The sequence below is a fragment of the Daphnia magna genome, linkage group LG3, assembly GCF_020631705.1.
Source record: "Daphnia magna isolate NIES linkage group LG3, ASM2063170v1.1, whole genome shotgun sequence".
Classification (NCBI taxonomy): domain Eukaryota; kingdom Metazoa; phylum Arthropoda; class Branchiopoda; order Diplostraca; family Daphniidae; genus Daphnia; species Daphnia magna.
The window spans coordinates 10778222-10800467 of NC_059184.1; the positions used below are offsets into that span (position 1 = coordinate 10778222).

General features: G+C 31.3%; 36 non-coding genes across 36 annotated transcripts; all 36 read right to left on the reverse strand.

The window, feature by feature from the left end:
* Nucleotides 1-3315: 3315 nt before the first annotated feature.
* Nucleotides 3316-3387, reverse strand: Trnaa-cgc. The gene has a single exon. It is a non-coding gene; the product is annotated as a tRNA-Ala (tRNA).
* A 363-nt stretch (nt 3388-3750) lies between these two features.
* Trnaa-ugc lies at nt 3751-3822 on the reverse strand. The gene has a single exon. It is a non-coding gene; the product is annotated as a tRNA-Ala (tRNA).
* Nucleotides 3823-4295: 473 nt separating this feature from the next.
* On the reverse strand, nt 4296-4367 carry Trnaa-cgc. The gene has a single exon. It is a non-coding gene; the product is annotated as a tRNA-Ala (tRNA).
* Nucleotides 4368-4730: 363 nt separating this feature from the next.
* Trnaa-ugc lies at nt 4731-4802 on the reverse strand. The gene has a single exon. It is a non-coding gene; the product is annotated as a tRNA-Ala (tRNA).
* A 396-nt stretch (nt 4803-5198) lies between these two features.
* Nucleotides 5199-5270, reverse strand: Trnaa-cgc. The gene has a single exon. It is a non-coding gene; the product is annotated as a tRNA-Ala (tRNA).
* A 362-nt stretch (nt 5271-5632) lies between these two features.
* Trnaa-ugc lies at nt 5633-5704 on the reverse strand. The gene has a single exon. It is a non-coding gene; the product is annotated as a tRNA-Ala (tRNA).
* Nucleotides 5705-6352: 648 nt separating this feature from the next.
* Nucleotides 6353-6424, reverse strand: Trnaa-cgc. The gene has a single exon. It is a non-coding gene; the product is annotated as a tRNA-Ala (tRNA).
* A 361-nt stretch (nt 6425-6785) lies between these two features.
* On the reverse strand, nt 6786-6857 carry Trnaa-ugc. The gene has a single exon. It is a non-coding gene; the product is annotated as a tRNA-Ala (tRNA).
* Nucleotides 6858-7252: 395 nt separating this feature from the next.
* Trnaa-cgc lies at nt 7253-7324 on the reverse strand. Its single transcript has one exon. It is a non-coding gene; the product is annotated as a tRNA-Ala (tRNA).
* A 361-nt stretch (nt 7325-7685) lies between these two features.
* On the reverse strand, nt 7686-7757 carry Trnaa-ugc. Its single transcript has one exon. It is a non-coding gene; the product is annotated as a tRNA-Ala (tRNA).
* Nucleotides 7758-8403: 646 nt separating this feature from the next.
* Trnaa-cgc lies at nt 8404-8475 on the reverse strand. The gene has a single exon. It is a non-coding gene; the product is annotated as a tRNA-Ala (tRNA).
* Nucleotides 8476-8836: 361 nt separating this feature from the next.
* On the reverse strand, nt 8837-8908 carry Trnaa-ugc. The gene has a single exon. It is a non-coding gene; the product is annotated as a tRNA-Ala (tRNA).
* A 643-nt stretch (nt 8909-9551) lies between these two features.
* On the reverse strand, nt 9552-9623 carry Trnaa-cgc. Its single transcript has one exon. It is a non-coding gene; the product is annotated as a tRNA-Ala (tRNA).
* Nucleotides 9624-9984: 361 nt separating this feature from the next.
* Nucleotides 9985-10056, reverse strand: Trnaa-ugc. Its single transcript has one exon. It is a non-coding gene; the product is annotated as a tRNA-Ala (tRNA).
* A 396-nt stretch (nt 10057-10452) lies between these two features.
* On the reverse strand, nt 10453-10524 carry Trnaa-cgc. Its single transcript has one exon. It is a non-coding gene; the product is annotated as a tRNA-Ala (tRNA).
* A 361-nt stretch (nt 10525-10885) lies between these two features.
* Trnaa-ugc lies at nt 10886-10957 on the reverse strand. Its single transcript has one exon. It is a non-coding gene; the product is annotated as a tRNA-Ala (tRNA).
* A 642-nt stretch (nt 10958-11599) lies between these two features.
* Trnaa-cgc lies at nt 11600-11671 on the reverse strand. The gene has a single exon. It is a non-coding gene; the product is annotated as a tRNA-Ala (tRNA).
* Nucleotides 11672-12034: 363 nt separating this feature from the next.
* Trnaa-ugc lies at nt 12035-12106 on the reverse strand. The gene has a single exon. It is a non-coding gene; the product is annotated as a tRNA-Ala (tRNA).
* A 648-nt stretch (nt 12107-12754) lies between these two features.
* On the reverse strand, nt 12755-12826 carry Trnaa-cgc. The gene has a single exon. It is a non-coding gene; the product is annotated as a tRNA-Ala (tRNA).
* Nucleotides 12827-13188: 362 nt separating this feature from the next.
* Nucleotides 13189-13260, reverse strand: Trnaa-ugc. Its single transcript has one exon. It is a non-coding gene; the product is annotated as a tRNA-Ala (tRNA).
* Nucleotides 13261-13655: 395 nt separating this feature from the next.
* On the reverse strand, nt 13656-13727 carry Trnaa-cgc. Its single transcript has one exon. It is a non-coding gene; the product is annotated as a tRNA-Ala (tRNA).
* A 363-nt stretch (nt 13728-14090) lies between these two features.
* On the reverse strand, nt 14091-14162 carry Trnaa-ugc. The gene has a single exon. It is a non-coding gene; the product is annotated as a tRNA-Ala (tRNA).
* Nucleotides 14163-14809: 647 nt separating this feature from the next.
* Nucleotides 14810-14881, reverse strand: Trnaa-cgc. Its single transcript has one exon. It is a non-coding gene; the product is annotated as a tRNA-Ala (tRNA).
* Nucleotides 14882-15242: 361 nt separating this feature from the next.
* Nucleotides 15243-15314, reverse strand: Trnaa-ugc. The gene has a single exon. It is a non-coding gene; the product is annotated as a tRNA-Ala (tRNA).
* Nucleotides 15315-15961: 647 nt separating this feature from the next.
* Trnaa-cgc lies at nt 15962-16033 on the reverse strand. Its single transcript has one exon. It is a non-coding gene; the product is annotated as a tRNA-Ala (tRNA).
* A 361-nt stretch (nt 16034-16394) lies between these two features.
* Trnaa-ugc lies at nt 16395-16466 on the reverse strand. The gene has a single exon. It is a non-coding gene; the product is annotated as a tRNA-Ala (tRNA).
* Nucleotides 16467-17112: 646 nt separating this feature from the next.
* Trnaa-cgc lies at nt 17113-17184 on the reverse strand. The gene has a single exon. It is a non-coding gene; the product is annotated as a tRNA-Ala (tRNA).
* A 362-nt stretch (nt 17185-17546) lies between these two features.
* Trnaa-ugc lies at nt 17547-17618 on the reverse strand. Its single transcript has one exon. It is a non-coding gene; the product is annotated as a tRNA-Ala (tRNA).
* Nucleotides 17619-18264: 646 nt separating this feature from the next.
* Trnaa-cgc lies at nt 18265-18336 on the reverse strand. Its single transcript has one exon. It is a non-coding gene; the product is annotated as a tRNA-Ala (tRNA).
* Nucleotides 18337-18697: 361 nt separating this feature from the next.
* On the reverse strand, nt 18698-18769 carry Trnaa-ugc. Its single transcript has one exon. It is a non-coding gene; the product is annotated as a tRNA-Ala (tRNA).
* A 647-nt stretch (nt 18770-19416) lies between these two features.
* Nucleotides 19417-19488, reverse strand: Trnaa-cgc. Its single transcript has one exon. It is a non-coding gene; the product is annotated as a tRNA-Ala (tRNA).
* Nucleotides 19489-19849: 361 nt separating this feature from the next.
* Trnaa-ugc lies at nt 19850-19921 on the reverse strand. Its single transcript has one exon. It is a non-coding gene; the product is annotated as a tRNA-Ala (tRNA).
* A 646-nt stretch (nt 19922-20567) lies between these two features.
* On the reverse strand, nt 20568-20639 carry Trnaa-cgc. Its single transcript has one exon. It is a non-coding gene; the product is annotated as a tRNA-Ala (tRNA).
* Nucleotides 20640-21000: 361 nt separating this feature from the next.
* Nucleotides 21001-21072, reverse strand: Trnaa-ugc. Its single transcript has one exon. It is a non-coding gene; the product is annotated as a tRNA-Ala (tRNA).
* A 647-nt stretch (nt 21073-21719) lies between these two features.
* Trnaa-cgc lies at nt 21720-21791 on the reverse strand. The gene has a single exon. It is a non-coding gene; the product is annotated as a tRNA-Ala (tRNA).
* Nucleotides 21792-22152: 361 nt separating this feature from the next.
* Nucleotides 22153-22224, reverse strand: Trnaa-ugc. Its single transcript has one exon. It is a non-coding gene; the product is annotated as a tRNA-Ala (tRNA).
* Nucleotides 22225-22246: the final 22 nt, after the last annotated feature.

Genomic DNA, 22246 nt, shown 5'->3' on the forward strand with positions numbered 1-22246 from the left:
CTCAATCCTCCGCAACTTCCGTCGGTAATTTGTTCAAATCAAAGGCACTTGAAACAGTAAACAGCACGCAAAATTTGCTTTTTTTACCACCATTGGAAAATCCTCTTTTCGCAGATACTATATTAGGAAGACCATACAAATAATAAAAAAGGGTTTGAAGCGTGGGCTATAATCTGCTGATTCTCAAAAAAAAAACAATATTTACACTAGTAGCATAGTACTGTCTATAAACTAACAAACCTAACATAAAATTCTAAGTGCAGTTTATTTCGAATTGCGTAATTGATCAATGCGAAATCGCAATACAGCTGAATTTCTGAATTTGAAATTTAGAAAAGAATGCAGGTTCAAGCAGATATATCACTTACATAGGGTTGTAATCAGGGATAGAGTGTTTCTGCTTTCTCCGGAGTTCATCTCGCAACTCGAGTTTAATCATAAAAAAAAGTATAAATATACATCACAATGGGTAATTGTTCGGAATCGCAATTTATTACTGTATGAAAGGTATAAATTAAGACATAAGAAATCAAATAATAAACGACAGCGTTCATAAAGTTCGAATTCTGAATTTAGATCATTCATATTGATACAGTAGGTAATATTCAGTGAATGCACGAGTGACAATAAACACAATGCTGCCAAATTTCGCAACACAAAGTCAGCCATGGATCATTCTAACAAGAGGAATAGAACATTGAATACTTTATTTCAACAGTCAGAATTGAAACTTAGATTTTCTTGGTCCGAAAAGTCAAATAAAATATTCAGTTAGTAAATGATTTACAAGTTTTTGCATGTGAAAAGCCTGTATTCAATTTCTGCAATTTAAATGGTATTTGTTGCTCAGTTCAAAGGTACTTGAAATTAGTAATATAGTTGTTTTTTACAATCATAGAAAACTTTTCGCAGATATTTATATTGGAAGACTATACAAATAATAAGTTTGGATATATCCACATTTACACTAGTAGTACATAAGCAATTTGGTCTATAACAGTCTCCAATAAATTTATGTAGCTTTCATTTCGAAATTGGTGTAATTGATCAATGCGAAATCAGTAAGAAATACAGTTGAATTTCTGAATTTAAAACTTGTGAAAGAAATGGTATAAAGATATATCACCAGCATAGGCCAGGTAACTCAGGAGGTAGAGCAGCCTGGGCTTCGGCATGTGAAAGTTCGAAAGCCTGATCTGCAACTCAGAAGTTTGATCATAACAGTATAAATACAGACATCAATGTGGTTACCTGGAATCATAATTTATTACTCAGATGAAAGGTATAAATTACACATAAGAACTCGTTAACATCGACAGCAAATGCAAGTTCTACAATTTCCACTCGAATCAGGATCCATTAGCCGCCACATAGGCATGTACATAATAATCGCCGTTGTGTACTCGCAAATTAAAATTTATCGAAAGTTAGCTTATGATCACTGCGAATAGAAACACAACTTTTATTTCAATAGCCTAGAATTGAAACCAGATTTCAATTTAGTGTCAACAAAACATTCAGTTAGTAAACGATTTAACAACACAGTGGGTTGTAACTCTCAGCGGTAGGATAAGTTGCTTCGCATGCGAAAGCCCGAAAGTTCAGACTTCCGCACTTTTCAATGGTAATTTGCCACCAACAAGCTGCATCTTGAAATTTGTAAATATATTAGTTAAGTTTTTTACAACTCATAGAAGGTCCTTTTCGCAGAATATTTATATTAGAAATTATACAAATAATAAAAAAAGGGGCGTTTGAAGCAGGCTAGCATCTCTCACAAAATAACATTTGAAAAAAAGTTACTTCAGTAAAAAGCTACATATACTGGCCCATAACAGCAAATTCCAATAAAATTTTTCATTTCGAAATATGTACTGATTATCATGAAATCAGTAAGAAATACAGCTGAATTTCAATAGTAACTTAAAGAATGCAGGCTCAAGTAAGATATATCACCTTACATAGGTTGTAATCAGAGGTATTTTTCGCATGAAAAAAGCCCCGAGTTCATCTTCCGCATCCCAGTTTAATCATGTGCAGCAAATATACATTAACACAATGTGGTTACCTGAACATACTTTACATTGTATGAAGGTATAAATTAAAGACATAGCATCCAGAGGGCAGTCGGGGAAAAACAGCAGTTTCTATGTCTTCATTACTTAATTTTAAACTAGGAATTCATACACAGTAGTAATTATCTCCAGTGAATGCATGAGGTTGAGCCAAATACAATCGCTGTTGTAAAATTTCGCAAATTAAAACTATCAAAAGTCGTTTATGATCGGTTCTAACAGTTATGAAATAGAAACACGAACTTTATTTCTAACAACAGAATTGAAACTTTGTGATTTCTTAACTGAGCGTCAAACAAAAAACATTCAGTTAGTAAATGATTTAATAATACAACATTGTGTTGTAATCCCCGGCGTGCTTCGCTTTTGCATGCGAAAGCCCGAGTTCAACTCCTCCGTCTCCTCCGTCGGTAATTGTCATTCAAACCAGTTGCACTTGAAATTAGCAAATAGTCAGCAGTTTGTTTGTAACTACCATAGAAAACCTTCTTTCTTTCGCAGATATTTATATTGAAGACTCATATTAAAATAATAAAAAGGTTTGAAGCAGGCTTGTATTCAAGTTGAGGGCCTCCTTTACAAACCACATTTAGCACTTAATTAGTAGGGCAGCATCATTCAAAAGTAATTGGCCCATAACAGCTGTCCCAATATGTACATTTATGTAGCTTATTTCCTGAAATTGGTGTACTTGATCAATGCGAAATCGCAAGAAATACAGCTGAATTTCTGAATTTAAAATCTCAGAAAGAAATCCAGGTTCAAGGTAAGATATATCAATGTTATATTGGGGTTGTAATCAGAGGTAGCGTTCCTGCTTCGCATGTGAAAAGCCCGGAAGGGTCTATCTCCTCCGCAACTCCAGCTTAATCATAAAAATACATACTCGGGAACATGGTTTCAATACTTCTCGTATGAAAGGTATACATTAACACATAAGAACCAGCAATATCGACAGCAGTCTAGTCACACTACCTGAACAGGGATTATTCATAGTTGATATGCAGGTAACTATTCTTGATTGTGTTTATTATTATACATGCATTCACTGGAATAGTACCTACTGTATCAATATGGATAATCCTGATTCCGAATTCAAATTCAATGAAGACTTTATAGACTGCTGTCGATATTGCTGGTTCTTATATGTCTTAATTTATACCTTTCATACGAAGTAGTAAATTATGATTCCGAATTATTACATTGTGTTAATGTATATTTATACTTTTTATGATTAAACTGGAGTTGCGGAGGATTGAACTCCGGGCTTTTCACATGCGAAGCGAACACTCTACCTCTGAGTTACAACCCCTATGTAAATTGATATATCTTACTTGAACCTGCATTTCTTTTCTAAGTTTTAAATTCAGAAATTCAGCTGTATTTCTTACTGATTTCGCATTGATCAATTACACCAATTTCAGAAATAAGCTACACTTAAATTTTATATTAGGTTTGTATTTATGGGCCAATTGCTTATGTACTACTAGTGCTAAATGTTGTTTTGTAAGGAATCAACTTGGATATAGCCTGCTTCAAACCTTTTTTTTATTATTTGTATAGTCTTCTAATATAAATATCTGCGAAGAAAGGGTTTTCTATGGTTGTAAAAAAAACTAACTTGTACTGTTTACTAATTTCAAGTGCAACTGATTTGAATAACAAATTACCGACTTGGAGTTGCGGAGGATTGAACTCCGGGCTTTTCGCATGCAAAGCAAACACTCTACCACTGAGTTACAACCCCTGTGTTATTAAATCATTTACTAACTGAATGTTTTTTGTTTGACCTTCAGTTAAGAAATCTAAAGTTTCAATTCCTGTTGTTGAAATAAAGTTCAATGTTTCTATTCCTCTTGTTAAATTGATCCATAGCTTGACTTTTTTGATAGATTTTTTTAATTTGCGAAATTTTTTAACAGCGATTGTGTTTATTATTATACATGCATTCACTGGAATAGTCTCTGTATCAATATGGATACCTGATCCGAATTCAAATTCAGGAGAGTTTTTTTAATTATATGCATTCACTGGAATAGTACCTACTGTATCAATATGGATAATCCTGATTCCGAATTCAAATTCAATGAAGACTTTATAGACTGCTGTCGATATTGCTGGTTCTTATGTCTTAATTTATACCTTTCATACGAAGTAGTAAATTATGATTCCGAATTATTACATTGTGTTAATGTATATTTATACTTTTTATGATTAAACTGGAGTTGCGGAGGATTGAACTCCGGGCTTTTCACATGCGAAGCGAACACTCTACCTCTGAGTTACAACCCCTATGTAAATTGATATATCTTACTTGAACCTGCATTTCTTTTCTAAGTTTTAAATTCAGAAATTCAGCTGTATTTCTTACTGATTTCGCATTGATCAATTACACCAATTTCAGAAATAAGCTACACTTAAATTTTATATTAGGTTTGTATTTATGGGCCAATTGCTTATGTACTACTAGTGCTAAATGTTGTTTTGTAAGGAATCAACTTGGATATAGCCTGCTTCAAACCTTTTTTTATTATTTGTATAGTCTTCTAATATAAATATCTGCGAAGAAAGGGTTTTCTATGGTTGTTAAAAAAAACTAACTTGTACTGTTTACTAATTTCAAGTGCAACTGATTTGAATAACAAATTACCGACTTGGAGTTGCGGAGGATTGAACTCCGGGCTTTTCGCATGCAAAGCAAACACTCTACCACTGAGTTACAACCCCTGTGTTATTAAATCATTTACTAACTGAATGTTTTTTGTTTGACCTTCAGTTAAGAAATCTAAAGTTTCAATTCCTGTTGTTGAAATAAAGTTCAATGTTTCTATTCCTCTTGTTAAATTGATCCATAGCTTGACTTTTTTTGATAGATTTTTTTAATTTGCGAAATTTTTTAACAGCGATTGTGTTTATTATTATACATGCATTCACTGGAATAGTACCTACTGTATCAATATGGATAATCCTGATTCCGAATTCAAATTCAATGAAGACTTTATAGACTGCTGTCGATATTGCTGGTTCTTATGTCTTAATTTATACCTTTCATACGAAGTAGTAAATTATGATTCCGAATTATTACATTGTGTTAATGTATATTTATACTTTTTATGATTAAACTGGAGTTGCGGAGGATTGAACTCCGGGCTTTTCACATGCGAAGCGAACACTCTACCTCTGAGTTACAACCCCTATGTAAATTGATATATCTTACTTGAACCTGCATTTCTTTTCTAAGTTTTAAATTCAGAAATTCAGCTGTATTTCTTACTGATTTCGCATTGATCAATTACACCAATTTCAGAAATAAGCTACACTTAAATTTTATATTAGGTTTGTATTTATGGGCCAATTGCTTATGTACTACTAGTGCTAAATGTTGTTTTGTAAGGAATCAACTTGGATATAGCCTGCTTCAAACCTTTTTTTTATTATTTGTATAGTCTTCTAATATAAATATCTGCGAAGAAAGGGTTTTCTATGGTTGTAAAAAAACTAACTTGTACTGTTTACTAATTTCAAGTGCAACTGATTTGAATAACAAATTACCGACTTGGAGTTGCGGAGGATTGAACTCCGGGCTTTTCGCATGCAAAGCAAACACTCTACCACTGAGTTACAACCCCTGTGTTATTAAATCATTTACTAACTGAATGTTTTTTGTTTGACCTTCAGTTAAGAAATCTAAAGTTTCAATTCCTGTTGTTGAAATAAAGTTCAATGTTTCTATTCCTCTTGTTAAATTGATCCATAGCTTGACTTTTTTGATAGATTTTTTTAATTTGCGAAATTTTTTAACAGCGATTGTGTTTATTATTATACATGCATTCACTGGAATAGTACCTACTGTATCAATATGGATAATCCTGATTCCGAATTCAAATTCAATGAAGACGTTATAGAATGTTTTTTTTTGACCTTCAGTTAAAAAAATAAAAATTTTTCAATTCCTTGTTGTTGAAATAAAGTTCAATGTTTCTATTCCTCTTGTCAAATTGATCCATAGCTTGACTTTTTTTGATAGATTGTTTTAATTTGCGAAATTTTTTAACAGCGATTGTGTTTATTATTATACATGCATTCACTGGAATAGTACCTACTGTATCAATATGGATAATCCTGATTCCGAATTCAAATTCAATGAAGACTTTATAGACTGCTGTCGATATTGCTGGTTCTTATGTCTTAATTTATACCTTTCATACGAAGTAGTAAATTATGATTCCGAATTATTACATTGTGTTAATGTATATTTATACTTTTTATGATTAAACTGGAGTTGCGGAGGATTGAACTCCGGGCTTTTCACATGCGAAGCGAACACTCTACCTCTGAGTTACAACCCCTATGTAAATTGATATATCTTACTTGAACCTGCATTTCTTTTCTAAGTTTTAAATTCAGAAATTCAGCTGTATTTCTTACTGATTTCGCATTGATCAATTACACCAATTTCAGAAATAAGCTACACTTAAATTTTATATTAGGTTTGTATTTATGGGCCAATTGCTTATGTACTACTAGTGCTAAATGTTGTTTTGTAAGGAATCAACTTGGATATAGCCTGCTTCAAACCTTTTTTTATTATTTGTATAGTCTTCTAATATAAATATCTGCGAAGAAAGGGTTTTCTATGGTTGTAAAAAAACTAACTTGTACTGTTTACTAATTTCAAGTGCAACTGATTTGAATAACAAATTACCGACTTGGAGTTGCGGAGGATTGAACTCCGGGCTTTTCGCATGCAAAGCGAACACTCTACCACTGAGTTACAACCCCTGTGTTATTAAATCATTTACTAACTGAATGTTTTTTGTTTGACCTTCAGTTAAGAAATCTAAAGTTTCAATTCCTGTTGTTGAAATAAAGTTCAATGTTTCTATTCCTCTTGTTAAATTGATCCATAGCTTGACTTTTTTGATAGATTTTTTTAATTTGCGAAATTTTTTAACAGCGATTGTGTTTATTATTATACATGCATTCACTGGAATAGTACCTACTGTATCAATATGGATAATCCTGATTCCGAATTCAAATTCAATGAAGACTTTATAGACTGCTGTCGATATTGCTGGTTCTTATGTCTTAATTTATACCTTTCATACGAAGTAGTAAATTATGATTCCGAATTATTACATTGTGTTAATGTATATTTATACTTTTTATGATTAAACTGGAGTTGCGGAGGATTGAACTCCGGGCTTTTCACATGCGAAGCGAACACTCTACCTCTGAGTTACAACCCCTATGTAAATTGATATATCTTACTTGAACCTGCATTTCTTTTCTAAGTTTTAAATTCAGAAATTCAGCTGTATTTCTTACTGATTTCGCATTGATCAATTACACCAATTTCAGAAATAAGCTACACTTAAATTTTATATTAGGTTTGTATTTATGGGCCAATTGCTTATGTACTACTAGTGCTAAATGTTGTTTTGTAAGGAATCAACTTGGATATAGCCTGCTTCAAACCTTTTTTTATTATTTGTATAGTCTTCTAATATAAATATCTGCGAAGAAAGGGTTTTCTATGGTTGTAAAAAAACTAACTTGTACTGTTTACTAATTTCAAGTGCAACTGATTTGAATAACAAATTACCGACTTGGAGTTGCGGAGGATTGAACTCCGGGCTTTTCGCATGCAAAGCAAACACTCTACCACTGAGTTACAACCCCTGTGTTATTAAATCATTTACTAACTGAATGTTTTTTGTTTGACCTTCAGTTAAGAAATCTAAAGTTTCAATTCCTGTTGTTGAAATAAAGTTCAATGTTTCTATTCCTCTTGTTAAATTGATCCATAGCTTGACTTTTTTTGATAGATTTTTTTAATTTGCGAAATTTTTTAACAGCGATTGTGTTTATTATTATACATGCATTCACTGGAATAGTACCTACTGTATCAATATGGATAATCCTGATTCCGAATTCAAATTCAATGAAGACGTTATAGAATGTTTTTTTTTGACCTTTCAGTTAAGAAATCTAAAGTTTCAATTCCTGTTGTTGAAATAAAGTTCAATGTTTCTATTCCTCTTGTCAAATTGATCCATAGCTTGACTTTTTTGATAGATTGTTTTAATTTGCGAAATTTTTAAAAGCCGATTGTGTTTATTATTATACATGCATTCACTGGAATAGTACCTACTGTATCAATATGGATAATCCTGATTCCGAATTCAAATTCAATGAAGACTTTATAGACTGCTGTCGATATTGCTGGTTCTTATGTCTTAATTTATACCTTTCATACGAAGTAGTAAATTATGATTCCGAATTATTACATTGTGTTAATGTATATTTATACTTTTTATGATTAAACTGGAGTTGCGGAGGATTGAACTCCGGGCTTTTCACATGCGAAGCGAACACTCTACCTCTGAGTTACAACCCCTATGTAAATTGATATATCTTACTTGAACCTGCATTTCTTTTCTAAGTTTTAAATTCAGAAATTCAGCTGTATTTCTTACTGATTTCGCATTGATCAATTACACCAATTTCAGAAATAAGCTACACTTAAATTTTATATTAGGTTTGTATTTATGGGCCAATTGCTTATGTACTACTAGTGCTAAATGTTGTTTTGTAAGGAATCAACTTGGATATAGCCTGCTTCAAACCTTTTTTTATTATTTGTATAGTCTTCTAATATAAATATCTGCGAAGAAAGGGTTTTCTATGGTTGTAAAAAAACTAACTTGTACTGTTTACTAATTTCAAGTGCAACTGATTTGAATAACAAATTACCGACTTGGAGTTGCGGAGGATTGAACTCCGGGCTTTTCGCATGCAAAGCAAACACTCTACCACTGAGTTACAACCCCTGTGTTATTAAATCATTTACTAACTGAATGTTTTTTGTTTGACCTTCAGTTAAGAAATCTAAAGTTTCAATTCCTGTTGTTGAAATAAAGTTCAATGTTTCTATTCCTCTTGTTAAATTGATCCATAGCTTGACTTTTTTGATAGATTTTTTTAATTTGCGAAATTTTTTAACAGCGATTGTGTTTATTATTATACATGCATTCACTGGAATAGTACCTACTGTATCAATATGGATAATCCTATTCCGAATTCAAATTAATGAAGACGTTATAGAATGTTTTTGTTTTGATTTCCTTCAGTTAAGAAATCTAAAGTTTAATTTGTTGTTGAAATAAAGTTCAATGTTTCTATTCTCTTGTCAAATTGATCCATAGCTTGACTTTTTTTGATAGATTGTTTTAATTTGCGAAATTTTTTAACAGCGATTGTGTTTATTATTATACATGCATTCACTGGAATAGTACCTACTGTATCAATATGGATAATCCTGATTCCGAATTCAAATTCAATGAAGACTTTATAGACTGCTGTCGATATTGCTGGTTCTTATGTCTTAATTTATACCTTTCATACGAAGTAGTAAATTATGATTCCGAATTATTACATTGTGTTAATGTATATTTATACTTTTTATGATTAAACTGGAGTTGCGGAGGATTGAACTCCGGGCTTTTCACATGCGAAGCGAACACTCTACCTCTGAGTTACAACCCCTATGTAAATTGATATATCTTACTTGAACCTGCATTTCTTTTCTAAGTTTTAAATTCAGAAATTCAGCTGTATTTCTTACTGATTTCGCATTGATCAATTACACCAATTTCAGAAATAAGCTACACTTAAATTTTATATTAGGTTTGTATTTATGGGCCAATTGCTTATGTACTACTAGTGCTAAATGTTGTTTTGTAAGGAATCAACTTGGATATAGCCTGCTTCAAACCTTTTTTTATTATTTGTATAGTCTTCTAATATAAATATCTGCGAAGAAAGGGTTTTCTATGGTTGTAAAAAAACTAACTTGTACTGTTTACTAATTTCAAGTGCAACTGATTTGAATAACAAATTACCGACTTGGAGTTGCGGAGGATTGAACTCCGGGCTTTTCGCATGCAAAGCAAACACTCTACCACTGAGTTACAACCCCTGTGTTATTAAATCATTTACTAACTGAATGTTTTTTGTTTGACCTTCAGTTAAGAAATCTAAAGTTTCAATTCCTGTTGTTGAAATAAAGTTCAATGTTTCTATTCCTCTTGTTAAATTGATCCATAGCTTGACTTTTTTTGATAGATTGTTTTAATTTGCGAAATTTTTTAACAGCGATTGTGTTTATTATTATACATGCATTCACTGGAATAGTACCTACTGTATCAATATGGATAATCCTGATTCCGAATTCAAATTCAATGAAGACTTTATAGACTGCTGTCGATATTGCTGGTTCTTATGTCTTAATTTATACCTTTCATACGAAGTAGTAAATTATGATTCCGAATTATTACATTGTGTTAATGTATATTTATACTTTTTATGATTAAACTGGAGTTGCGGAGGATTGAACTCCGGGCTTTTCACATGCGAAGCGAACACTCTACCTCTGAGTTACAACCCCTATGTAAATTGATATATCTTACTTGAACCTGCATTTCTTTTCTAAGTTTTAAATTCAGAAATTCAGCTGTATTTCTTACTGATTTCGCATTGATCAATTACACCAATTTCAGAAATAAGCTACACTTAAATTTTATATTAGGTTTGTATTTATGGGCCAATTGCTTATGTACTACTAGTGCTAAATGTTGTTTTGTAAGGAATCAACTTGGATATAGCCTGCTTCAAACCTTTTTTTATTATTTGTATAGTCTTCTAATATAAATATCTGCGAAGAAAGGGTTTTCTATGGTTGTAAAAAAACTAACTTGTACTGTTTACTAATTTCAAGTGCAACTGATTTGAATAACAAATTACCGACTTGGAGTTGCGGAGGATTGAACTCCGGGCTTTTCGCATGCAAAGCTAACACTCTACCACTGAGTTACAACCCCTGTGTTATTAAATCATTTACTAACTGAATGTTTTTTGTTTGACCTTCAGTTAAGAAATCTAAAGTTTCAATTCCTGTTGTTGAAATAAAGTTCAATGTTTCTATTCCTCTTGTTAAATTGATCCATAGCTTGACTTTTTTGATAGATTTTTTTAATTTGCGAAATTTTTTAACAGCGATTGTGTTTATTATTATACATGCATTCACTGGAATAGTCCTACTGTATCAATATGGATAATCCTGATTCCAATTCAATTCAATGAAGACGTTATAGAATGTTTTTGTTTGACCTTTAATTAAAAAAATTAAAATTTTAATTCCTGTTGTTGAAATAAAGTTCAATGTTTCTATTCCTCTTGTCAAATTGATCCATAGCTTGACTTTTTTTGATAGATTGTTTTAATTTGCGAAATTTTTTAACAGCGATTGTGTTTATTATTATACATGCATTCACTGGAATAGTACCTACTGTATCAATATGGATAATCCTGATTCCGAATTCAAATTCAATGAAGACTTTATAGACTGCTGTCGATATTGCTGGTTCTTATGTCTTAATTTATACCTTTCATACGAAGTAGTAAATTATGATTCCGAATTATTACATTGTGTTAATGTATATTTATACTTTTTATGATTAAACTGGAGTTGCGGAGGATTGAACTCCGGGCTTTTCACATGCGAAGCGAACACTCTACCTCTGAGTTACAACCCCTATGTAAATTGATATATCTTACTTGAACCTGCATTTCTTTTCTAAGTTTTAAATTCAGAAATTCAGCTGTATTTCTTACTGATTTCGCATTGATCAATTACACCAATTTCAGAAATAAGCTACACTTAAATTTTATATTAGGTTTGTATTTATGGGCCAATTGCTTATGTACTACTAGTGCTAAATGTTGTTTTGTAAGGAATCAACTTGGATATAGCCTGCTTCAAACCTTTTTTTTATTATTTGTATAGTCTTCTAATATAAATATCTGCGAAGAAAGGGTTTTCTATGGTTGTAAAATAAACTAACTTGTACTGTTTACTAATTTCAAGTGCAACTGATTTGAATAACAAATTACCGACTTGGAGTTGCGGAGGATTGAACTCCGGGCTTTTCGCATGCAAAGCAAACACTCTACCACTGAGTTACAACCCCTGTGTTATTAAATCATTTACTAACTGAATGTTTTTTGTTTGACCTTCAGTTAAGAAATCTAAAGTTTCAATTCCTGTTGTTGAAATAAAGTTCAATGTTTCTATTCCTCTTGTTAAATTGATCCATAGCTTGACTTTTTTTGATAGATTTTTTTAATTTGCGAAATTTTTTAACAGCGATTGTGTTTATTATTATACATGCATTCACTGGAATAGTACCTACTGTATCAATATGGATAATCCTGATTCCGAATTCAAATTCAATGAAGACGTTATAGAATGTTTTTTTTTGAAACCTTCAGTTAAGAAATCTAAAGTTTCAATTCCTGTTGTTGAAATAAAGTTCAATGTTTCTATTCCTCTTGTCAAATTGATCCATAGCTTGACTTTTTTTGATAGATTGTTTTAATTTGCGAAATTTTTTAACAGCGATTGTGTTTATTATTATACATGCATTCACTGGAATAGTACCTACTGTATCAATATGGATAATCCTGATTCCGAATTCAAATTCAATGAAGACTTTATAGACTGCTGTCGATATTGCTGGTTCTTATGTCTTAATTTATACCTTTCATACGAAGTAGTAAATTATGATTCCGAATTATTACATTGTGTTAATGTATATTTATACTTTTTATGATTAAACTGGAGTTGCGGAGGATTGAACTCCGGGCTTTTCACATGCGAAGCGAACACTCTACCTCTGAGTTACAACCCCTATGTAAATTGATATATCTTACTTGAACCTGCATTTCTTTTCTAAGTTTTAAATTCAGAAATTCAGCTGTATTTCTTACTGATTTCGCATTGATCAATTACACCAATTTCAGAAATAAGCTACACTTAAATTTTATATTAGGTTTGTATTTATGGGCCAATTGCTTATGTACTACTAGTGCTAAATGTTGTTTTGTAAGGAATCAACTTGGATATAGCCTGCTTCAAACCTTTTTTTATTATTTGTATAGTCTTCTAATATTAAATATCTGCGAAGAAAGGGTTTTCTATGGTTGTAAAAAAACTAACTTGTACTGTTTACTAATTTCAAGTGCAACTGATTTGAATAACAAATTACCGACTTGGAGTTGCGGAGGATTGAACTCCGGGCTTTTCGCATGCAAAGCAAACACTCTACCACTGAGTTACAACCCCTGTGTTATTAAATCATTTACTAACTGAATGTTTTTTGTTTGACCTTCAGTTAAGAAATCTAAAGTTTCAATTCCTGTTGTTGAAATAAAGTTCAATGTTTCTATTCCTCTTGTTAAATTGATCCATAGCTTGACTTTTTTGATAGATTGTTTTAATTTGCGAAATTTTTTAACAGCGATTGTGTTTATTATTATACATGCATTCACTGGAATAGTACCTACTGTATCAATATGGATAATCCTGATTCCGAATTCAAATTCAATGAAGACTTTATAGACTGCTGTCGATATTGCTGGTTCTTATGTCTTAATTTATACCTTTCATACGAAGTAGTAAATTATGATTCCGAATTATTACATTGTGTTAATGTATATTTATACTTTTTATGATTAAACTGGAGTTGCGGAGGATTGAACTCCGGGCTTTTCACATGCGAAGCGAACACTCTACCTCTGAGTTACAACCCCTATGTAAATTGATATATCTTACTTGAACCTGCATTTCTTTTCTAAGTTTTAAATTCAGAAATTCAGCTGTATTTCTTACTGATTTCGCATTGATCAATTACACCAATTTCAGAAATAAGCTACACTTAAATTTTATATTAGGTTTGTATTTATGGGCCAATTGCTTATGTACTACTAGTGCTAAATGTTGTTTTGTAAGGAATCAACTTGGATATAGCCTGCTTCAAACCTTTTTTTTATTATTTGTATAGTCTTCTAATATAAATATCTGCGAAGAAAGGGTTTTCTATGGTTGTAAAAAAAACTAACTTGTACTGTTTACTAATTTCAAGTGCAACTGATTTGAATAACAAATTACCGACTTGGAGTTGCGGAGGATTGAACTCCGGGCTTTTCGCATGCAAAGCAAACACTCTACCACTGAGTTACAACCCCTGTGTTATTAAATCATTTACTAACTGAATGTTTTTTGTTTGACCTTCAGTTAAGAAATCTAAAGTTTCAATTCCTGTTGTTGAAATAAAGTTCAATGTTTCTATTCCTCTTGTTAAATTGATCCATAGCTTGACTCTTTTTGATAGATTTTTTTAATTTGCGAAATTTTTTAACAGCGATTGTGTTTATTATTATACATGCATTCACTGGAATAGTACCTACTGTATCAATATGGATAATCCTGATTCCGAATTCAAATTCAATGAAGACGTTATAGAATGTTTTTTGTTTGACCTTCAGTTAAGAAATCTAAAGTTTCAATTCCTGTTGTTGAAATAAAGTTCAATGTTTCTATTCCTCTTGTCAAATTGATCCATAGCTTGACTTTTTTTGATAGATTGTTTTAATTTGCGAAATTTTTTAACAGCGATTGTGTTTATTATTATACATGCATTCACTGGAATAGTACCTACTGTATCAATATGGATAATCCTGATTCCGAATTCAAATTCAATGAAGACTTTATAGACTGCTGTCGATATTGCTGGTTCTTATGTCTTAATTTATACCTTTCATACGAAGTAGTAAATTATGATTCCGAATTATTACATTGTGTTAATGTATATTTATACTTTTTATGATTAAACTGGAGTTGCGGAGGATTGAACTCCGGGCTTTTCACATGCGAAGCGAACACTCTACCTCTGAGTTACAACCCCTATGTAAATTGATATATCTTACTTGAACCTGCATTTCTTTTCTAAGTTTTAAATTCAGAAATTCAGCTGTATTTCTTACTGATTTCGCATTGATCAATTACACCAATTTCAGAAATAAGCTACACTTAAATTTTATATTAGGTTTGTATTTATGGGCCAATTGCTTATGTACTACTAGTGCTAAATGTTGTTTTGTAAGGAATCAACTTGGATATAGCCTGCTTCAAACCTTTTTTTATTATTTGTATAGTCTTCTAATATAAATATCTGCGAAGAAAGGGTTTTCTATGGTTGTAAAAAAACTAACTTGTACTGTTTACTAATTTCAAGTGCAACTGATTTGAATAACAAATTACCGACTTGGAGTTGCGGAGGATTGAACTCCGGGCTTTTCGCATGCAAAGCAAACACTCTACCACTGAGTTACAACCCCTGTGTTATTAAATCATTTACTAACTGAATGTTTTTTGTTTGACCTTCAGTTAAGAAATCTAAAGTTTCAATTCCTGTTGTTGAAATAAAGTTCAATGTTTCTATTCCTCTTGTTAAATTGATCCATAGCTTGACTTTTTTTGATAGATTTTTTTAATTTGCGAAATTTTTTAACAGCGATTGTGTTTATTATTATACATGCATTCACTGGAATAGTACCTACTGTATCAATATGGATAATCCTGATTCCGAATTCAAATTCAATGAAGACGTTATAGAATGTTTTTTGTTTGACCTTCAGTTAAGAAATCTAAAGTTTCAATTCCTGTTGTTGAAATAAAGTTCAATGTTTCTATTCCTCTTGTCAAATTGATCCATAGCTTGACTTTTTTTGATAGATTGTTTTAATTTGCGAAATTTTTTAACAGCGATTGTGTTTATTATTATACATGCATTCACTGGAATAGTACCTACTGTATCAATATGGATAATCCTGATTCCGAATTCAAATTCAATGAAGACTTTATAGACTGCTGTCGATATTGCTGGTTCTTATGTCTTAATTTATACCTTTCATACGAAGTAGTAAATTATGATTCCGAATTATTACATTGTGTTAATGTATATTTATACTTTTTATGATTAAACTGGAGTTGCGGAGGATTGAACTCCGGGCTTTTCACATGCGAAGCGAACACTCTACCTCTGAGTTACAACCCCTATGTAAATTGATATATCTTACTTGAACCTGCATTTCTTTTCTAAGTTTTAAATTCAGAAATTCAGCTGTATTTCTTACTGATTTCGCATTGATCAATTACACCAATTTCAGAAATAAGCTACACTTAAATTTTATATTAGGTTTGTATTTATGGGCCAATTGCTTATGTACTACTAGTGCTAAATGTTGTTTTGTAAGGAATCAACTTGGATATAGCCTGCTTCAAACCTTTTTTTATTATTTGTATAGTCTTCTAATATAAATATCTGCGAAGAAAGGGTTTTCTATGGTTGTAAAAAAACTAACTTGTACTGTTTACTAATTTCAAGTGCAACTGATTTGAATAACAAATTACCGACTTGGAGTTGCGGAGGATTGAACTCCGGGCTTTTCGCATGCAAAGCAAACACTCTACCACTGAGTTACAACCCCTGTGTTATTAAATCATTTACTAACTGAATGTTTTTTGTTTGACCTTCAGTTAAGAAATCTAAAGTTTCAATTCCTGTTGTTGAAATAAAGTTCAATGTTTCTATTCCTCTTGTTAAATTGATCCATAGCTTGACTTTTTTTGATAGATTTTTTTAATTTGCGAAATTTTTTAACAGCGATTGTGTTTATTATTATACATGCATTCACTGGAATAGTACCTACTGTATCAATATGGATAATCCTGATTCCGAATTCAAATTCAATGAAGACGTTATAGAATGTTTTTTGTTTGACCTTCAGTTAAGAAATCTAAAGTTTCAATTCCTGTTGTTGAAATAAAGTTCAATGTTTCTATTCCTCTTGTCAAATTGATCCATAGCTTGACTTTTTTGATAGATTGTTTTAATTTGCGAAATTTTTTAACAGCGATTGTGTTTATTATTATACATGCATTCACTGGAATAGTACCTACTGTATCAATATGGATAATCCTGATTCCGAATTCAAATTCAATGAAGACTTTATAGACTGCTGTCGATATTGCTGGTTCTTATGTCTTAATTTATACCTTTCATACGAAGTAGTAAATTATGATTCCGAATTATTACATTGTGTTAATGTATATTTATACTTTTTATGATTAAACTGGAGTTGCGGAGGATTGAACTCCGGGCTTTTCACATGCGAAGCGAACACTCTACCTCTGAGTTACAACCCCTATGTAAATTGATATATCTTACTTGAACCTGCATTTCTTTTCTAAGTTTTAAATTCAGAAATTCAGCTGTATTTCTTACTGATTTCGCATTGATCAATTACACCAATTTCAGAAATAAGCTACACTTAAATTTTATATTAGGTTTGTATTTATGGGCCAATTGCTTATGTACTACTAGTGCTAAATGTTGTTTTGTAAGGAATCAACTTGGATATAGCCTGCTTCAAACCTTTTTTTATTATTTGTATAGTCTTCTAATATTAATATCTGCGAAGAAAGGGTTTTCTATGGTTGTAAAAAAAACTAACTTGTACTGTTTACTAATTTCAAGTGCAACTGATTTGAATAACAAATTACCGACTTAGAGTTGCGGAGGATTGAACTCCGGGCTTTTCGCATGCAAAGCAAACACTCTACCACTGAGTTACAACCCCTGTGTTATTAAATCATTTACTAACTGAATGTTTTTTGTTTGACCTTCAGTTAAGAAATCTAAAGTTTCAATTCCTGTTGTTGAAATAAAGTTCAATGTTTCTATTCCTCTTGTCAAATTGATCCATAGCTTGACTTTTTTTGATAGATTGTTTTAATTTGCGAAATTTTTTAACAGCGATTGTGTTTATTATTATACATGCATTCACTGGAATAGTACCTACTGTATCAATATGGATAATCCTGATTCCGAATTCAAATTCAATGAAGACGTTATAGAATGTTTTTTGTTTGACCTTCAGTTAAGAAATCTAAAGTTTCAATTCCTGTTGTTGAAATAAAGTTCAATGTTTCTATTCCTCTTGTCAAATTGATCCATAGCTTGACTTTTTTGATAGATTGTTTTAATTTGCGAAATTTTTTAACAGCGATTGTGTTTATTATTATACATGCATTCACTGGAATAGTACCTACTGTATCAATATGGATAATCCTGATTCCGAATTCAAATTCAATGAAGACTTTATAGACTGCTGTCGATATTGCTGGTTCTTATGTCTTAATTTATACCTTTCATACGAAGTAGTAAATTATGATTCCGAATTATTACATTGTGTTAATGTATATTTATACTTTTTATGATTAAACTGGAGTTGCGGAGGATTGAACTCCGGGCTTTTCACATGCGAAGCGAACACTCTACCTCTGAGTTACAACCCCTATGTAAATTGATATATCTTACTTGAACCTGCATTTCTTTTCTAAGTTTTAAATTCAGAAATTCAGCTGTATTTCTTACTGATTTCGCATTGATCAATTACACCAATTTCAGAAATAAGCTACACTTAAATTTTATATTAGGTTTGTATTTATGGGCCAATTGCTTATGTACTACTAGTGCTAAATGTTGTTTTGTAAGGAATCAACTTGGATATAGCCTGCTTCAAACCTTTTTTTATTATTTGTATAGTCTTCTAATATTAATATCTGCGAAGAAAGGGTTTTCTATGGTTGTAAAAAAACTAACTTGTACTGTTTACTAATTTCAAGTGCAACTGATTTGAATAACAAATTACCGACTTAGAGTTGCGGAGGATTGAACTCCGGGCTTTTCGCATGCAAAGCAAACACTCTACCACTGAGTTACAACCCCTGTGTTATTAAATCATTTACTAACTGAATGTTTTTTGTTTGACCTTCAGTTAAGAAATCTAAAGTTTCAATTCCTGTTGTTGAAATAAAGTTCAATGTTTCTATTCCTCTTGTTAAATTGATCCATAGCTTGACTTTTTTTGATAGATTTTTTTAATTTGCGAAATTTTTTAACAGCGATTGTGTTTATTATTATACATGCATTCACTGGAATAGTACCTACTGTATAAATATGGATAATCCTGATTCCGAATTCAAATTCAATGAAGACGTTATAGAATGTTTTTTGTTTGACCTTCAGTTAAGAAATCTAAAGTTTCAATTCCTGTTGTTGAAATAAAGTTCAATGTTTCTATTCCTCTTGTCAAATTGATCCATAGCTTGACTTTTTTTGATAGATTGTTTTAATTTGCGAAATTTTTTAACAGCGATTGTGTTTATTATTATACATGCATTCACTGGAATAGTACCTACTGTATCAATATGGATAATCCTGATTCCGAATTCAAATTCAATGAAGACTTTATAGACTGCTGTCGATATTGCTGGTTCTTATGTCTTAATTTATACCTTTCATACGAAGTAGTAAATTATGATTCCGAATTATTACATTGTGTTAATGTATATTTATACTTTTTATGATTAAACTGGAGTTGCGGAGGATTGAACTCCGGGCTTTTCACATGCGAAGCGAACACTCTACCTCTGAGTTACAACCCCTATGTAAATTGATATATCTTACTTGAACCTGCATTTCTTTTCTAAGTTTTAAATTCAGAAATTCAGCTGTATTTCTTACTGATTTCGCATTGATCAATTACACCAATTTCAGAAATAAGCTACACTTAAATTTTATATTAGGTTTGTATTTATGGGCCAATTGCTTATGTACTACTAGTGCTAAATGTTGTTTTGTAAGGAATCAACTTGGATATAGCCTGCTTCAAACCTTTTTTTATTATTTGTATAGTCTTCTAATATTAATATCTGCGAAGAAAGGGTTTTCTATGGTTGTAAAAAAACTAACTTGTACTGTTTACTAATTTCAAGTGCAACTGATTTGAATAACAAATTACCGACTTAGAGTTGCGGAGGATTGAACTCCGGGCTTTTCGCATGCAAAGCAAACACTCTACCACTGAGTTACAACCCCTGTGTTATTAAATCATTTACTAACTGAATGTTTTTTGTTTGACCTTCAGTTAAGAAATCTAAAGTTTCAATTCCTGTTGTTGAAATAAAGTTCAATGTTTCTATTCCTCTTGTTAAATTGATCCATAGCTTGACTTTTTTTGATAGATTTTTTTAATTTGCGAAATTTTTTAACAGCGATTGTGTTTATTATTATACATGCATTCACTGGAATAGTACCTACTGTATCAATATGGATAATCCTGATTCCGAATTCAAATTCAATGAAGACGTTATAGAATGTTTTTTGTTTGACCTTCAGTTAAGAAATCTAAAGTTTCAATTCCTGTTGTTGAAATAAAGTTCAATGTTTCTATTCCTCTTGTCAAATTGATCCATAGCTTGACTTTTTTGATAGATTGTTTTAATTTGCGAAATTTTTTAACAGCGATTGTGTTTATTATTATACATGCATTCACTGGAATAGTACCTACTGTATCAATATGGATAATCCTGATTCCGAATTCAAATTCAATGAAGACTTTATAGACTGCTGTCGATATTGCTGGTTCTTATGTCTTAATTTATACCTTTCATACGAAGTAGTAAATTATGATTCCGAATTATTACATTGTGTTAATGTATATTTATACTTTTTATGATTAAACTGGAGTTGCGGAGGATTGAACTCCGGGCTTTTCACATGCGAAGCGAACACTCTACCTCTGAGTTACAACCCCTATGTAAATTGATATATCTTACTTGAACCTGCATTTCTTTTCTAAGTTTTAAATTCAGAAATTCAGCTGTATTTCTTACTGATTTCGCATTGATCAATTACACCAATTTCAGAAATAAGCTACACTTAAATTTTATATTAGGTTTGTATTTATGGGCCAATTGCTTATGTACTACTAGTGCTAAATGTTGTTTTGTAAGGAATCAACTTGGATATAGCCTGCTTCAAACCTTTTTTTATTATTTGTATAGTCTTCTAATATTAATATCTGCGAAGAAAGGGTTTTCTATGGTTGTAAAAAAACTAACTTGTACTGTTTACTAATTTCAAGTGCAACTGATTTGAATAACAAATTACCGACTTAGAGTTGCGGAGGATTGAACTCCGGGCTTTTCGCATGCAAAGCAAACACTCTACCACTGAGTTACAACCCCTGTGTTATTAAATCATTTACTAACTGAATGTTTTTTGTTTGACCTTCAGTTAAGAAATCTAAAGTTTCAATTCCTGTTGTTGAAATAAAGTTCAATGTTTCTATTCCTCTTGTTAAATTGATCCATAGCTTGACTTTTTTTGATAGATTTTTTTAATTTGCGAAATTTTTTAACAGCGATTGTGTTTATTATTATACATGCATTCACTGGAATAGTACCTACTGTATAAATATGGATAATCCTGATTCCGAATTCAAATTCAATGAAGACGTTATAGAATGTTTTTTTTTTGACCTTCAGTTAAGAAATCTAAAGTTTCAATTCCTGTTGTTGAAATAAAGTTCAATGTTTCTATTCCTCTTGTTAAATTGATCCATAGCTTGACTTTTTTTGATAGATTGTTTTAATTTGCGAAATTTTTTAACAGCGATTGTGTTTATTATTATACATGCATTCACTGGAATAGTACCTACTGTATCAATATGGATAATCCTGATTCCGAATTCAAATTCAATGAAGACTTTATAGACTGCTGTCGATATTGCTGGTTCTTATGTCTTAATTTATACCTTTCATACGAAGTAGTAAATTATGATTCCGAATTATTACATTGTGTTAATGTATATTTATACTTTTTATGATTAAACTGGAGTTGCGGAGGATTGAACTCCGGGCTTTTCACATGCGAAGCGAACACTCTACCTCTGAGTTACAACCCCTATGTAAATTGATATATCTTACTTGAACCTGCATTTCTTTTCTAAGTTTTAAATTCAGAAATTCAGCTGTATTTCTTACTGATTTCGCATTGATCAATTACACCAATTTCAGAAATAAGCTACACTTAAATTTTATATTAGGTTTGTATTTATGGGCCAATTGCTTATGTACTACTAGTGCTAAATGTTGTTTTGTAAGGAATCAACTTGGATATAGCCTGCTTCAAACCTTTTTTTATTATTTGTATAGTCTTCTAATATTAATATCTGCGAAGAAAGGGTTTTCTATGGTTGTAAAAAAACTAACTTGTACTGTTTACTAATTTCAAGTGCAACTGATTTGAATAACAAATTACCGACTTAGAGTTGCGGAGGATTGAACTCCGGGCTTTTCGCATGCAAAGCAAACACTCTACCACTGAGTTACAACCCCTGTGTTATTAAATCATTTACTA